Raw genomic sequence first — 16545 nt, forward strand, 5'->3', positions numbered from 1 at the left:
AATTCTTTGAGGATGTCTGTGAGTCAGGCCCTATCTAATCAAAAAGCTGCTGCAGTACCTGTGCAAACCGATAGTTTGGTTCTCTGGATGTCAAAGAAGGGAAGGCTCTGGAAGGTTCTGCCAACGCCAGTGTCAGGGCAGGTAGACATCAATAGCAGAGAGATGAATCTTGTGTTTGTCTCTTCCCTGGAACCCTCAGTGCTGCAGGACCCAGAGCAGGATCTGCCCATTCTGACCCTAGTGTGGGGGCCCCCATTTGGTGAAAATTAAATTCCTATCTTGAATCCCACAGGTAGTAGTCTCCTTTTGTCTTGGTACAGACACCTTTTGCCGTATGTAGCAGGCTGTCTTAGTTAGGGTTCTATTGCTGTGAAGAGACACCATGACCATGGCGACTCTTATAAAGAAAATATTTAATTGGGGTTTCAGAAGTTTAGTCTAGTATTGCCGTTGTGGGGAGCGTGGTGGTATGTAGGCAGACACATTGCTTGGGAGATAGCTGAGAGTTCTACATCTTGATCTGCAGGCAGCAGGGAGAGAATTGGCTTGGGCTTCTGAGACTTCCAAGCTTACCTCTTGGTGATGCACCTCCTCCAAAAATAAGCACTCCTAGCCCAAGAAGGCCACACCTCCTAATAGCGCCACTCCCTATGGGCCTATAAGGGCCACTCAAATCACCATACAGGCCCTCTTGGTAAATATTTGTAGAGAGTCCTGGCAGGTTTACCTTCTTCTGGAATTTGACAGTGTCTCTGGGGACTTAAGATAGACATTTGCAAGGATGTACACATGAATATATAACTCGATGAAAATGACTTAAACTAGAGAAGAGAGATTTGAGAGAGATTTGGGGAATATGGAGTTCATTCTGAAGAACGTACTGGGCCTGTTAATTGCTCTTCACTGGTGCTGTCAATACCTGAGATAACTAACCCAACTGAAGAAGGAAGGATGTATTTAGTTTATGCTTTCAGGCCATGGTCGCTTGGGTTTGAGACATGGCCAAGCATCATGGCAGAGGGTGTGACTACACAGGAGAGCAAAGCTACTCACATGGTGGCCTCCAGGAAGCAGGCACAGGGGAGGTTGGGTGGCAAGACACATCCGTGAAAGCATGACTTCCACGACCCACTTTCTCCAACCAGAGCCTATCCCCTACTGGTTCCTTCTGCTATGAATTGATCCGTGGACTAATCTGTTGATTAGGTTAGCATGACCGTTACACCATGCTCTCTCAGTAGTGCCACCAGCTGGGAATAGAGCACTTCTTCATGATCTTTTGATGCCGTCACAGAGGTGGGTCCCATTTGGGAACTCAACCGGCCCCTATTGGAGGTGCTGCTTGGCTCCAGGTGGGAGTCAACTCCATCATGGGGACAGCCAGGCTGTCTGGCTGTGAACACAGGCAGGTGGGATCAAACCATAGGTACCAGCATGAGTAGTTGATACACAGATAAGAGGTTTTTAATCAGAATTTGAGAGGGAGCTATTTATAGACTATTTCTGGTAGGTCAGGTGAGTGGAGACTTAGTCTGTTAGAATCAGGAGCTGTTATCTAATCCCACGATCCATATGGTTTTGCATTCCTATCCTGGGAAAGATTACTTGCTCATGAAATTATCCCGTTTAATCCATCAGCAGCCTGTGAAGTTCTCGTGGAAGCCCCAGCGAGATTTAAATCACACACTTAAAGTCGCACATCAAAGTGAAGCCTAGCTGGATAACACACATCACTGGTTTGAAATGTCTACAGATACTTCTAATTCTCACCTCTCTTCTCCTGTGATTTGCTGCTGAACTGGCAGCTTTGACTTCCTGTGAGATAAGTCATGACTTCAGTATGTCTAAGCAAGAGGCCCAATCTGGTTCCAGGCTGCGCACATTCTTGCCTTGACTAAGACACAACTAGCCTCAATATATGGGCCAGGACTTCAAACTGCTTGTGCCTCAGTTTCTTCATCTGCAAAGTGGGTGTATGAGTGTTGTCTTCACCCCTTTGACTTGCTATAACAGAATGCCTGAGACAGAGTCATTTACAGAGAAGAAAACAATACTTTCTATAGCTCAGGAGGCTGGGAGATCTAACAGCTCCTGATATCTGCTGAGAACTTTCCTGCTGCGTTATTCACGTGTGCTGTGGTTCAGAAGTGTCCCCCAAAGTCTGTGGTCTACAGGCTTGGGTGGGAGCCCAAGTCTGAACTTAGAGGTTACAGAACCTGTTGGAGGTGGAGCCTAGTGTAAGAAAGGAGGTCACTGAGGAAGTGTCCAAGGGCAAAGGACCTCAATCTCTTTCCTATTACATTTTCAATTTCCTGGCTGCCTTGAGGACCTCCTGTGCCATGCATGGCGACTGTGGTGGAAGGTACTGCTGCAGACCCAAAGTGTCAGGGTCCTGTGACCGTAGACTGACACGGTTGAAGCTGGGAGCCGAGATAGAGTGTTTCTTGTCCCCAACCCCCACACGTAAGATGGTCATCTTAGATATTTTCTCAGAGCAATGAAAAAGCTGACACACATGGTTACGAGGAAGCCTGTCTTCTGCCTCTTCAAGTCGCTCATACTATCATGGGACTCCCACCCTCACAATCTCCTGAATTTAGTCTTAATGATGCCCCCCCCAAGACCCTACCTTCAAATACCACCAGTACATGAGTTATGTTTCCAACAGATGAGCTTCTGGGGACACGTTCAAGCCACATATACAAGAGTGTTAGTCAGGACTCTCCATGAGGAGAGGGGCTTTTCTCTTGAGGAACTGGCTCCAGGGTGGAAATCCTGACATCTGCAGGGTAGATGGACAGGCTGAACCCTGAGCATGGGGTTGAGTAGCAGGTCAGATCTGAAGATCCAGAGCAGAGTTCCCATGTCCTCCCAGGTCCGAGATTTCTGGGGGAAATTTGGTTCTTTTTCCCTGAGGATTTCAGTTGGCTGAAAGAGACTCACATACAGGGCAATCTAGTTTACTCAGACTATTGAAGTTAGTAGTCTGAGTGTTAACCTCACCCCCAGATTAACTCCATACCTGTACTGGCTGGTTTTGTGTGTCAGCTTGACACAAGCTAGAGTCATCACAGAGAAAGGAGCCTCCTTTGAGGAAATGCCTCCATGAGATCCAGCTGTAAGGCATTTTCTCAATTAGTGATCAAGGGTGGGGCCATCCTAACCCTGGGCTGTTAGTCCTGGGTTCTATAAGAAAGCAAGCTGAGCAAGCCAGGGAAAGCAATACAGTAAGCAGCACCCCTCCATGGCCTCTGCATCAGCTCCTGCCTCCAAGTTCCTGCCCTGTGTGAGTTCCTGTCCTGACTTCCTTTGGTGATGAACAGCAATGTGGAAGTGTAAGCTGAATTAACCCTTTCCTCCCCAACTCTCTTCTTGGTTAGGATGTTTTGTGCAGGAATACAAACCCTAACTAAGACAATACCTATATCTCAATAGGCATTTGACCAAGTACGCAAGTACCGTGCCTGAGCTGATTCACCAGGACCCATGGCTGAAATGATCTACTTTCTGAGGCTTATGAACAGATTAACTGAGCTTTATCTACATACAGAGAATTTAGTGAATACATTCTCACTAAGTTTATCCATCACTCGGGGAATGGATGCTATCTCTCGCTGTGGCCGTAACGGGTCCTTGGTGTCAAATATTCCTGAAGCCAGCAGAGTTTTCTTCTCTTCTTTTTCCCTTTCCTTGTGCTGTAAGACTCCACAGGTTTCCTGTATGGCAATCTAGGGCAGAGCCTGAGTCGTCCTGGTCCTCTGGTGAACCAGGCTGCTGGGCATTGCTTTTCACTGGAGCCCTCAGAGAAGCCCAGAACAAGAGATGCTCTAAGGAAGGGCAGCTGAGGACAGATTCCCTGGGAACTCTGTTGTTGTTTATACCTTGGCAGGAAGCAAGCAACCTCTTTAATTTCCCTGGCAAGGCATGCCTTGCAGAATGCCTATTGGCCTGATTGTGGTCCCTGTTGTGTCCTGGCCTTCCCCAGCCTAGAAGGATTGTCCCAGAATGGGCCTTTCTACTCCCCAGCCCTTGTTGCCTGGCTCCCTTTTAACTCGAAAGTGTGCTCTATCTCTCTGGGACAGCTGTCCCCTGGCTGGCCTCTCCCTACCTGACCAAGGGAGATACCTTTGAGAGTCAGGCTTCATTGCGGCCTCTGTTTAGAGACAGGGCAATTTTTCATTTGGCCTTGGGATTAAAAACAGGGCTAAATGCAAAAGATCAAGAGGACAATGGAGAAGGAAATCTGGGGGGGGGGGGCAAGGCAAAAGGAGGGGTGGGTATAGGGTTTGGGGAGGGGGATGGAGACACCCGTGAAAGAATCAACTCAGCTTTCATCTCTGAGTCTGATCTGTTTTGTGAACCCTAATGGGAAAGGTCATGAATTTTAAAACATGTCTCTCCAGCCGACAGCTCCAGTCATGAAAACCAACCCTGTCCAAAGCTCAGCTGCCACTGGAGGCTGAGCCCAAGGAATCTGCAGACAGGGAGGCAGGGGAGTGCAGGCCCTTGTCAGGAAGTGAGAACAGACCAGCCTGAAGACATCAGCCTGGACAGGCTCCCAGCTGCATTCGGTGGAGGTCTGCATGCCTGGCCATCAGTGATTTTCTGAGCAGGCCTCACGCTGATGCTTATTGCTGTCAATGGCGAAATCACACAGACACCTGCTGCAGCCTCTGCTCACTGCACTGACTCCTGGGGTTGAGGAAGGAACAGACCACTGGGGACTGGCCTTTCTCACCAGGGTCACAAGGATAGGCCAGCTCAAGAAAGAATGCAAGGGGACACCTCTTCAGTAGCAATTCCCAAAGGTGGAGTCTGCAGGGTCGCTGAGCCTGCAGCTGGCCAGTTTCCTTATGGAGTGAATCTCTGGTGGGGTGTGGGGGCTGGGAGACATCTATGAAGGTGGCCACAGTATTTTCTGGGATTGAAAAGGCCATGGTGGTCTTCATCCTGGTAGCAGGGGGGAAACGGTCAAGTGTCTCTTTATGAAAAGTGCCTGCTTTTGCTTTGTTGTGCTTGAGACGGGGACTTACTGTGTAGCCCAGAATGTTATCCTCCTGTCTCAGCCTTCCCAGGGTTGGGGTTACAAGTTACAGGTGTATACATACTGCTGTACCTGACCAAAAATTTTCACATCCACGCAAAGTCTTAGATGGTGCGCTGCCCAATATTGTCCTTATATAAAGAAAAGATTGTTTATCACAGCAAAATATACACGATACAGTATTTATAATTTTAACCATTTGAAGTGTACATTGGAGAGACTCTACATAACACCGTCATACAGAGTGACAGTCACCACTGTTCATCCCTAGTTGTTTTCCTTTCAACACTTGAACTCTGTTCAACAGTGGCTTCCCAACCCCTTCCCCCAGTTCATCCAATTGAAGATCTGTTTTCTATGAATGTTCTAGATCAACAATTCTCAGTCTATAGGTCGGAACACCCCTGTCAGTCAAACGACCCTGTCACAGGGGTCGCCTAAGACCATTGGAAAACATAGATATTTGTATTATGATTCGTATCGGTAGCAAAATTACAGTTAAGAAGTAGCAATGAATCTAAGGGTCATCGCAGTATGAGGAACTGTATTCAAGGGCAGCATTAGGAAAGTCGAGAGGCTTCTAGATGCATCTTGTACATAGCCTTGTGCCTCTGGAATTGACCAGCAGGGAAGCACTGGGCATGGTGGTAAGGGATTTTCTTAATGATGGTACATGGTGTGAAAAGAGGTCTCATCCAGGTGTGGGTGACAGCCAGGTAAAAGGAAGTCTGGGGGTGAGGGTGGGGTGGCAGGGCAATTTTTGCTTTTTTGCCTGGCTGCCTTCCAGTCATACTTGCAGGTTCATCTACTCTGTCCTATCTTGCTGTTGGGTTCATCTACCTTGTTGTTGCTCTTGTTATTCTTCTCCAGCCTTCAAACCTAGGCTAAAGACCAGAGGCTCTCCAGGAATCTTCTAGGCCTTCAGGCAGCCTTGCCTGGGGTCAGCTGGACCATCCAACTGTGATGGTCCAGGTACCTCGCCTCATGGACTGAACAGCTACAGGGGTCTCAGGTTCTCCAATATGAAGACAGCCATTGTTGGACAACCCAGACCATTTCCTGGAAGCCCATCTAATAAATCCCCTTTTAATGTGTATCATTCGGTTGGTTCTGTTCCTCAAGTGAGGACACGGATCATACAGAATCAGCCCTTCTGCGGTCAGTTTCTTTAGCTTCACAGAACATCATCAAGTTTGTTCCTGTCATAATGTATTTAAAATGGTGGTAAAAATACACGGACATGAGGTGCTGTTTATCGTTTTAACTCTTGTGAGTGTTTGATTCAGTGGCTGTCCATACAGCCACGGTGCTGTGTGACCATCAGCCTTGAAACTCTCATTGTCCCTAGCAGAAACTATACATCCCCGTGTAGGAAATTCCCCCACTTCTCTCCCCATCCCCAGGAACCTCCATAATATTCGTTATCTATGAGTCTGACTATTGTAGAATCTGCAGATGATTTTTTTCAGTTCAGCTGGGACTCAACAGAACAGAAAGGATTTGGAGAGTGCCCTCAGAGATAGAGACCAGCACACATGTTCACTCCATTGGAGATGGGTCCTTACATGGACCTTGCAAGGGGAAAGCGTGGCGCCATTAGTGTCAGGCTGACCCCATGGACGCGCTCCACTGGGAACTGTACTGGAGACTGCCTGAGAGGTTGTCTAGCTGTGGCCAGTGTTGTAGGAGCCAAAAGAGGTCTCTGGAAGACATGTTTTGATTCCATCTCCAGAGAGCTCCCCCCTGAAAACCCAACGCTTCATCAAGCCTTCTTGCAGAAGGGGTTCAGCCAGGCAAGGCTGCCTGCCAGCTTGCCAGCTGCCTTGGCACGTTTCTTTCTTTTCTTGGGAGCAGATATTTTTTTTCAGAGGTTGAAACTCATCTCTTCCACTTACATGACCCTTGGAGTCAGCTTCCCGTTCAGTTCTTACTTCTTCCGTCTGTACCCAGGAGGGGGCGCGACTTGAGCAGCCCCCTCCTGGGTACAGAGGAGCGCAAAGGAACAGGGAGGTATGTGCAATGGGTAAAAGTCCTTGGGGGTGCGGCTGGCCCGCAGTGAGCATCCGGTAGCAGCAGGTACCATTGTCATCCATTTCACCGCCACATTGTCCATCTCTGGTTCATATTGTTAGCATGACTTCTCTCTTCTGGTCCAAATGGTTTTAAGATGTTGTCTTTGGGATCCACATGCTTCAGGAACAGGTATTCCCGTGAGTTCTCTGGGATGAGAATCACTAAGTTTCCAGTGAGATTTTGTTGGCTTATCGCTCAGGCGACAGGTTTCTCCTGAGGCTTGCTAGAAATACAGAACTGGGACGTGTGAACCTACCTGTGAGGACAGGTTCTTAAGATGCAGCCTGATTTTATTATTATATATTGTATAGTACAAGATATTATAGTCTGCCTATCAGGAAGTGAAAGACCCTCTCCCCTGGCTTGTCTAATCCTTTTGACACTGTGACAAAATTCATGCTCAGAGAGCCACCCAATCAAGTTGCCAAGAAAAACAATCTTATAGTATTTCAATTAAGCATACAACTTGGAGTTGCACTGTATTCATAGCTGTCCTGGGGTGCTTGGGGGCCTTCGAATTGCAGGTTGGACATGACTGAAAGATTTAAGATCCAGGAGACAGCTGGATGTGGTGGTAGAGGCCTGTGCTATCAGCTACTTGGAAGTCTGGATGAAGAAAGGAGATCACAAACGCAGAACCATCCTGGGTAACCTACTAAGACCCTGTTTTTTTGTTTTTTGTTTTAATTTTTGTTGTGTTGTTTTATAGACAGTATCTTCAATATACAGTCCCGGCTGGCCTAGAACTTGGTAAGTAGGCCAGGCTGGCCTTGAGCTTATAATAATCAATTTGCGTTGGGCTCTCTAGTGCTGGAATTACAGGTGTGAGCATCCATACCCCGCTCTGAGTAAGAAGTAAAGAGGGCTGAGGATACAGCTCAATGATAGAGTGGTTGTCAGCCTGAGTGACATGACTCAGTCAGTCCCTAGGATTCCTTGCAGTGTCCCCAACTCCAGTCTGCCGGCCAGTCAAGTTCCTGTGGGCTGAGCTTTCTAGCAAAGGCCACGCATGTAGCTGGTCTGGGAAGCCTTGCAGTGGGGACATGTTCCCTGCCTTAGGCACCTGTCTGTGCATACCTAGTTCTGCTGCAGGTGAGATCACCGGCCTTTCCACCTGCCCAGTGGGACCCAGGCAGTACTACTCCTAGTCTGGGAGGAGGGAGGATTTTCTTCCCTTAGGAATTCTCAGGACAGCCAGACATTCAGACACAGCCACACAATGGCTTTCCAGATCCAGAGCTGTCACCTTTTCAATGTTTTAGAAATAAACTCCCACCCTCTGCCCTACTTCCCCAGCCACGGAGTGGAGTCTGTCTTCAAAGCCTCTGGATTCCTGTCTGCCACTTCACCCAGGTTAAAGGCAGATTTTCATCCTCAACAGATCTCAAAGCCAAAGCCTGTGGTCTCTGTCCCTTGGCTCTCAGGTGGCACTGTAGCCCCCATACACATTCACACAGCCCCCAGGCTCCAGTTAGTAAGGGGCGGCTTGAGGAGGGAGATGAGGGTCCATCTGCCTGCGGACCGCAGGTGGGTGGATTAATTAATGATTACAGACTACTTTGAAAGTTGTGGGGCTAATTATTCAGCCAGTTCCCTCCCTCCTCCCCCAACTCCCCTTGACAGCCTTTTGTCTCTCTCCCTCATGGGGTGTCCTTTGAAGTGAATGGGAGAGGATGGATGGAGGGTCAGTTAATGGGGTTGGCCACTGCAGATGGCCAGCTCCAGAGAACTGTCCGGACGCTGTGGCCGCTGCAGGAGGTTATTCTCTGCCTAGACCCAGCATGATGAGGCTCTCTTGATCAGAATTGGCTAAGAACCCCAGGCAGCCATTGCTACCCAGCCTCCCCACCAGGACAGAACACATGCTGTTCTTCATTGGCTTGGAGGTCACCTGAGGCCCTTGGAGTTCTGGGGTTTGTTCCCAATGTCGATCTGAAGTCATTCACTTATTGATCTTCTCTCCTCTTTCCAGAGTCTAGCCCCACGGGCATAGCATTGGTTGAGCCTGTAGGGACAGCTCCCACACCTAGGTCAGACCACTGAAACCCCCAACCCCAAGATGCTATGAAATCTGAAACTTTCTGAGCATCATGTCAGCACTTTTAAAAGGTTACTAATTTGGCTAGACATACACACATAAATAAACCCCAGCACTGGGAAGGCTGAGGCAGGGGGATCACAAGTTCTAGGCCAGCCTAGACTATACAGGGAGATTCTGTCTTGAGATGGTTGGTTTTATACTGTCAACACCAACAAAGAGTTAATTGGGAAGAAGGAACCTCAGCTGAAGAATTGCCTTGATCAGATCAGGGACTATGTCTGTGAGAGATTTCCTTAATTGATGGTTGAGGTGGGAGGGAGTAGCCCACTGTGGGTGGCACCATCCCTAGGCAGGTTGACCTGGGCTGTATAACTAAGCATGAGCCAGAGAACAAGCCAGTACTGCATGTTCCTTCATGGCTTCTGCTTTAGCTCCTGCCCTGACTTTCCTCAGGGATGACTTATGATTTGGAAGTATAAGATGAGACAAACCCTTTCCTTCCCAGTTTGCTTTGGTCAGAGTGCTTTATCATAATAACAGACTCAAACTAGAACATGTTTCAAAGGCAGCAAACCATATAAGCAAAATTTCCAAAGAAACACACACACACACACACACCTGCAATCTCCTGCTCCAGGCAACAAAGATTAGGGGATGCACCCCACTGCTGTGGCAGAACACTTGTCTAATATCCCCAAGCCCTAGATCCAACCTCCAATACTTCAGTGAATGAATGTATATTTCAAATCTCTGAGTTTTCAGGTCATATTGTATAAATATCCAAAATGTAAAACATTTCTGAATCCAAGCATTTTGAGTAAGGAGTGAAATACCATGCTGGAGTGAACTAATCCCCGGCCACCACAGCACTGAGGGCAGGCTGTCCTCAGTGACATGGTATGAGTAATACCCATACCATGCTGGAGTGAACTAATCCCCGGCCACCACAGCACTGAGGGCAGGCTGTCCTGTAGAGTGAGAAGGGGGGGGTGCTTTTCCTTCTTTACCAACCAATAAACCCTAATTTTGAAATTAAATGTACTGTTCTTCTAGTCTCAAATCTTGAATTGTGTGTACTATTTGAACCAGAAAACACCAACAATAAAATAAATGTTATTAGCAATAGAATTATATTTCTATATCCCCTACCTGTCTTCAACACTGGGTCTTTTATGCTTCTGTGTATTCATCAAAAAGAGAGAAGATGAAAACTTCTGGCTTACCTCAGTTCTTGTTGTCCACTGTGTTTGCTGAAAAGCCTATTCCATAGAGATATTTGAGACAGGAACTAACACTGGTTTCACAGCTGTGTCTAGTCCAGTCAGGAGGAAAGCATTAAACTCCCTAAATATAGCACAGTCATGTTCTAAGTGATTGTTTTGCGATTCGCTCTCGACATCAACGGGCAGACTGGCCCTTTGCCCGTCCTTGCCTCAGGATGTTTTCAGGGCAAAAAACCAGAAGCTGCTTGAAGTCAAAGGCTTTTGTAAAAGTTCTAAGCTCTTTGAATAAGGGATGTTAAGGATCCCAGAGGTGGAGAGGAGAGGAGGACTTTGAGAACAGCAGTGGGGAGGAGGGATGTGTCCGGGGATGTGGCTGAGAAAGAGAGCTTTCAATCGAGAAAGGAAGAGAGGGAAGAAGACAGGTGAGAGGTATCCCAGACTTACCCAGAACATCAGACTGCTGGTCCAGGAATTTGGGGATGGCAGCTGGGACAGTGCAAATGCAAACTCTGAGGATCAGGAAGGGCTGAAGGTGATTAAAGAGTGGACAGGGCTTCTGTTGCATTTTGTAGTGGAGGAAGTTGATTACCATGGAATCCTCCAGGCAGGTACCTTTACTGGTAATTATGCCTGAGTTTTTACTATCCCAGAAGGTGGGGGAATTTAGTAGGATCTAAGGCGGTTTAGTTAAGCAGAGCTGTCTGCGCCCTGGAGTGATAAATTCTGATAGTATAATCCTGGACATAACTGTGATCCAATTAAAGACAAAGAAGGGGTCAGAGCAGCCCAGAACAGTTGATGATATAAGGAGGGACAGAAAGTAAAACTGACTGTCAGGGTCTGGGGTGGGGGAGTCTTCAAGGATGTGTACTCACTGGAGACAGAATTTCTGTTTTAGAAAGTCAAAAGAGTCTTGGAGATAGTAGCATGCACACGTGACTCACTACCTTTGAACTGTACTTTTCTTTAATGTTTCTTTATGTGTAGTGTGTGTGTGTGTGTGTGTGTGTGTGTGTGTGTTTGCACACTTTGTGCCATGGCACATGGATTTGGGAATCGGATCTCTCCACTTTGTTGAGGGAGTCTTTCTTGTTTCTGCTATGATACATACTCCGAGCTAGCTGGCCCATGGGCTTCAGGAAGATTCTCCTGTCTCCACCTCCCACCTTATCACAGGAGTGCTGGCATTACAGATGGCATTTTGTGGTTTCCACACGCCATCTCACCAACCCGAGATCATGCTCTTAGGATGACTCAGATGTTACTTTTATGTTCATCCCAAATAAATAGTGCCCAGCATGATGCAAAGAGGGGTTGGAGAAAGTGTTGGGGAAGGAGTTACCCTGCTTTGGGCTGTCTAGTAGGCAAGGGAGAGGAGTCACTGAACATTACTGACAGGGAAGAAGGTGACAATCAGATAGGAGTCCGAGCAAGATCCTTACTTCTGTGTGGAAGATGGCTGAGCCCAGGAGCAGGACCCAGGCTTGAGTTTCAAGAAAGGACATCTTCTGCCAGTCTCAGAAGCCCCTGTTCACCTCTCCCTGGGGAGCTTTGTTCGAGACGCCATGAGCCTTGCCACCTGTGGCACACTTTCTTTTGCATGTATGATACTTTTGTTGTTTTGAAGACTACTGCTCTTATCCCATAGTTTCTCATGTCTTTGTGAAGTGCTGGGATTAGAACTCATAGCCTTGCATATGGTAGGCAAGCCCTCCATCACAGAGTGACACCCCCCCCCCATGCTCTATAGACCACCAGTCTTGGGTTGGGGAGTTAAACATCAGAGACAGATCTTTATTTCACACTTTCTATTTCCTGCTCCACTGCTTCCTTTTCTTTTCTGTACGGCTTTGTTTATTTCCAAGCTTAAAATCCTGAAGGAAAACAAACAAACAAACAAAAACAAAAACAAAGTACCTTCTTTATATATTCTGTCAATCCATGCTCCCAACAACAAACAACTTCTGGCTGTGCCGGGTTCATATCTGTTGCTCTTTACGGAGGCAGAACAGTGCTATGGTGGGCAAGACCAGGTTTGAGGGCATCCCTCCCCGAACGGGGAAGCCTTGTTATCACAAGTATAACCTTTGTTGTTGCATCCATAAAATAGGGTGTGATCTCATTGGATTATAACTGGATTAAGTGAGTTAATAGTTCAGAAGCACTTACCAAAGGTAGCTCGCACAGAGCTGGTGCTATGCTCATGAACTAGACACCTACTTTAAATCCCTAAACTGTGGGGATTAAAAGAAGTGTTATTCATAGGACGCGGGTGGTATAAAAGCAGTTAGCTTCCCATCTCTCCTGCCTCCACAGCTAGCCCCCAAAACGGCAACCATTTGCAGCCTTCCCAGCTCCAGTTCGTTTGTCCCTGGAGCCGCTAGTTCTTTCTCATCCATAAACCTCCCTGGTCGGTGGGCCCACATGGCCCCAGGCAGGTGTTCATCTCACAGATCCTCCTGCCCAGTGCTCCCCAGACAGTGGTGTGATTGCTGCCTCCGCATCAACGCAGCCTCCACAGCTCTAGGCCCAGCCCTAGCCCCTAGGCCAACTCGGCTGCCTAGCTATATGCAATGACCACCAACCTCGCAGTTAGATATCACAGTACCCAGTCAAATCAAAACTCTTAATGCTTCTAGTTAACCAGTCAGATTTATATATCGATACAATCTCAATACACAAGATGCCTACACAATTTAGACAAGTCATCCCAATTATTCTAACCCTATACGATATTCATAACTGCCTGTGACTACTTAAAGCCACGCTGGTTCTGAATCATCTTGTTCGTCTTCCATCTTGATTTTCTTTCCTCTCTCTGCGCCCCTCTCTGTAACTCTTAGCTCCGCCTCCCTTTTTCCCTGTCCAATCACAGGCCTCCTGCTGCACTAATATTTAAATAGATTGGACAAGGAAAATCTCACCACACAGAAGCTTACCAAAGGTAGCTTGCACAGGGCTGGTCATGAACTAGATACCTATTTTAAATCCCCAAACTGTGGGGATTAAAAGAAGTGTTCATAGGGCAAGTGGCCCATGTCTGAACTACAGTAAGCACATGATAAATTGCAACTGTTACTATTACCATTAAGAGAATTTATTTAGAGCTGTGTTAGAATCAGACATGGTGTACTATGGTTTGAGAGCGGAAAAAACCGCTATATTCCGTCAAATTGTGAGGCAAAGCAAATCCCTCCTCCCTTAAAGTAACTTCCCTGGGGGTTTTTATAACAAGGGCAAAAAAAGCAGCTCACACACATGGGATAAGAAGCAGTGAGACGGGTGGGGGTGGGTGGGGGTGTTGACACAGGGTCAGTTCCGGGGTAAAAAGGCAATTTCATCCCTCTTGGCCCCTCCCTGATATCTCTCTGTGGACTTTTCTGACCTTTACAAGATGTAGCCCCGGGCACCTTTCTGCTTAGGTGTAGTTCTAGTCAGGTGACCCCCCCCCCCCAATTTATGTAGGTTGAACAGGAGCCTCCAAAAGACAAGGTGATATCCTAGCTCCTAGTATCTCAGAATGTGACCTTATATGGACAAAGGGCACTATTAATATAATTACAGAGGTTTCCAGTGTGATACTTGGACAATGATTATAAATGTTTATCCTTTTCTTCCAGTTTGCATTCATTCGATTTCCTGAGACACACACAAAAAGGAGCAGGCTTTGTGGTAGGTTTTGCTCAGCTATAGGCTGATGTACATATTCTGGGCATGTCTGAAGTAAATATGCTAAGACCAGTTGTCTTAAATGTACTTTCACTTGCAGTAGGTAAGGGTATTGAGGGTATAGCCTCATCATAACTTAGCCAGGATCTGTCTGTCGGGTCACACCAGAACAGAATGGGCCTTTAGTTCAACAGCACCAGTGTTCTTGTTAAAGGATGACCATGTAAAGACAGAGGGCCTATGAGAAGGGGGGCAGAGAAGCCGTGCTACTTCCTTCAAGCTGCCCTGGGCAAGAAGCACCATCCCCACTGCTGGGTTACAGGAACCAGTTCAGATTTCTCATCGGAGCATCTGAAGGCTAACCCCCCCCCCCCCCCGCTTTAAGTACACACTGTAATGCAGAAGACTATTTGAATTTCCACCAGCAAATATGGCTGACAAGTTTACTTGTGATGGAAAGACATCATTTGCTATTTGACTCTCTCAGTCTACTAAGATCCCATGCCCGGAGCGCCTTCTGTTTGCAGCCATCTGCAGCCCAGAGACAATTGATGTGATGCAGGAGCAGATGCCAGCAAGGAGCAGGGCAGACAGAGGAAATGCAGAGCCAGGGATGCCTGTGTGTGAGGCTGTGGGAGCCAGGAAAGCACTGTCCAAGGCTGGTTCCCACGGGTTTTGGAGGACAGAGTTGAGTGGAACGTTCTGGAGGTCTCTGTCTCTCTCTGTCTCTGTGTGTATGTGTCTGTCTGTTTGTCTCTGTCCTCTTTCTTCTCTCCTCTCTCTGGTTGTCCATGAAAAATTACGGACCCCTTTGGATGTTCATGGCATTACTCTCTCTACCCCTTTGGTCTCCTTCTGTGAATGGCAATGAGAGACCTGTCTTTGGGTGGCTCAGGGTGAAATCAGAGGCCCAAGCCTGCATTCCCTGAATGCTCCACATGGTATATTTCCCTGGTTTTCATCAGTGAGCACCTTCCTTGAAGAGTCTTGTGACACTTCCCTCCTGCTCCCTGCTCTAAGGCAGAATTACACTTTACCACCCTCGCAGGCCTGCTGTCACATTTCTGCCACCGTCTCTTGCAGGGATTCTGGCATCCTCTTTGGAGATGGCACCTGTGTCATAACTTATCTTTGTCATCCTCCTTCCCCCCACCTCCATGCTTAGTGCAGGGCATGGCAGCCGGCGCACAGTGGGCACTCTGTGAGCACACAGTGGGCACTCGAGGTCTGTTGTGCAGCGAAGGCAGGGACAGAGGCACAGCTGTGGGTTGCAAGATTCAGAGGGGGAGGGGGTGAGGGGTGGAGAACAATCTGTACCAAGGAGAGGAGATAAAAAAAATGGGGAGGGAGATCTGGGAGACAGGAGTCAATGATATCCTTCTTTTAAGCAACCCTTAGAGACATTAGATTTGCATAATTAAAATCCAAATAACAAGGCGAATGAACGGTGAATGGAGAGAGGATAGGATTGTAATGATAGGAAGAGAGCACACAGAGGAGGTGACGAGGGGCTCAGAGATACGTTTGTGCTAGAACAATAACAATAATAACTCTCACAAAGACCAAGTTGTATAGGGGGACACAGAATAGGAAGTGAGTGGCTGAAAGAGTAAGCTTGAAAGTTAACACAGGCCTGGGGCATTCTGGGATCAGAGATGACTCCCCTATTACAAGACTGAATGGGTGGTTACGGTGAACTTGTTCTAAAATCGAAAGAAGTGGTTTTTGTTTTTTTGGGGGGGCTGTCACACCCCTGAGGACATTGGAAGAATGGAGAGGGAGACGGGAAAGGCTTCGGAGGGTTGGAAGCACAGCACGGGAGCTCCGTGGCCCTTTCAGAGGGGAGGGGGGAGAGGATGGATAATAATATGCTGGAGAGATAAATTAATGATACTGAGCTACCTCACCGGGGTGTGACGAGTGTTAATTAATTAATTATTGTTTGCAAAGCACTTTGAAGGTGGAAAGGCCCTATAATTATTATGAATAAAATGTCAGAGATAATAATCCAGCAGAATGCAATGACCTCATCAGCCCCTCATTTGCATGGCACAAAGTAAAGCAGCGATTCAAGGACTCTCTGCCAAAGGGGATGCCAGTCTTGACGCCCCACCTTTGCTTTGCTGCATCTCTCTGTTGTCCCCAAAGCTGCGACCCCTGCTTCCTTGGCACTGGATTCATGAGGACTGGTGTTCGAGGATGTTTTTCTGACTCAGCCTCAAAAGTGATGAGCTGGACAGCTTTAGGACGGGTAGTGTTCTCGTGAGCTACAAGTTAAGGAAGCACCGCCCATCAGCCAGATTTCAGTGCTGGAAGCTGTTTTGTTTCAGAGAGCATTGAAAAGAGTGGTTCAGACCTGCTCTTAGAATGTGAGATGGAATGGGACTGAACAGTGAGGACAGGGTGGGGTGGGGTGGGATGGAGGGAGCCACCCTGGGAGGAAGTGGGTACCTGCAGTGTGCTGGTTCAGGCTGGGAGGGAAACAGCAGGAGGAC

At 47.6% G+C, this 16545-nt stretch overlaps 1 long non-coding RNA gene across 6 annotated transcripts in view; it reads left to right on the forward strand.

The window, feature by feature from the left end:
* LOC143443289 (uncharacterized) overlaps positions 1-16545 on the forward strand; it is a 126102-nt gene that overhangs the window by 84598 nt on the left and 24959 nt on the right. The window contains exon 6 of one of the 6 annotated variants that reach the window (XR_013112126.1): positions 7642-10231. The exons of the other annotated variants lie outside the window; for them this stretch is intronic. This is a non-coding gene — a long non-coding RNA (uncharacterized LOC143443289). Of the gene's footprint in view, positions 1-7641; positions 10232-16545 lie in introns of those variants that run through there. 6 annotated transcript variants of the gene reach the window in all.

Source organism: Arvicanthis niloticus, chromosome 8, assembly GCF_011762505.2.
Source record: "Arvicanthis niloticus isolate mArvNil1 chromosome 8, mArvNil1.pat.X, whole genome shotgun sequence".
Lineage (NCBI taxonomy): Eukaryota > Metazoa > Chordata > Mammalia > Rodentia > Muridae > Arvicanthis > Arvicanthis niloticus.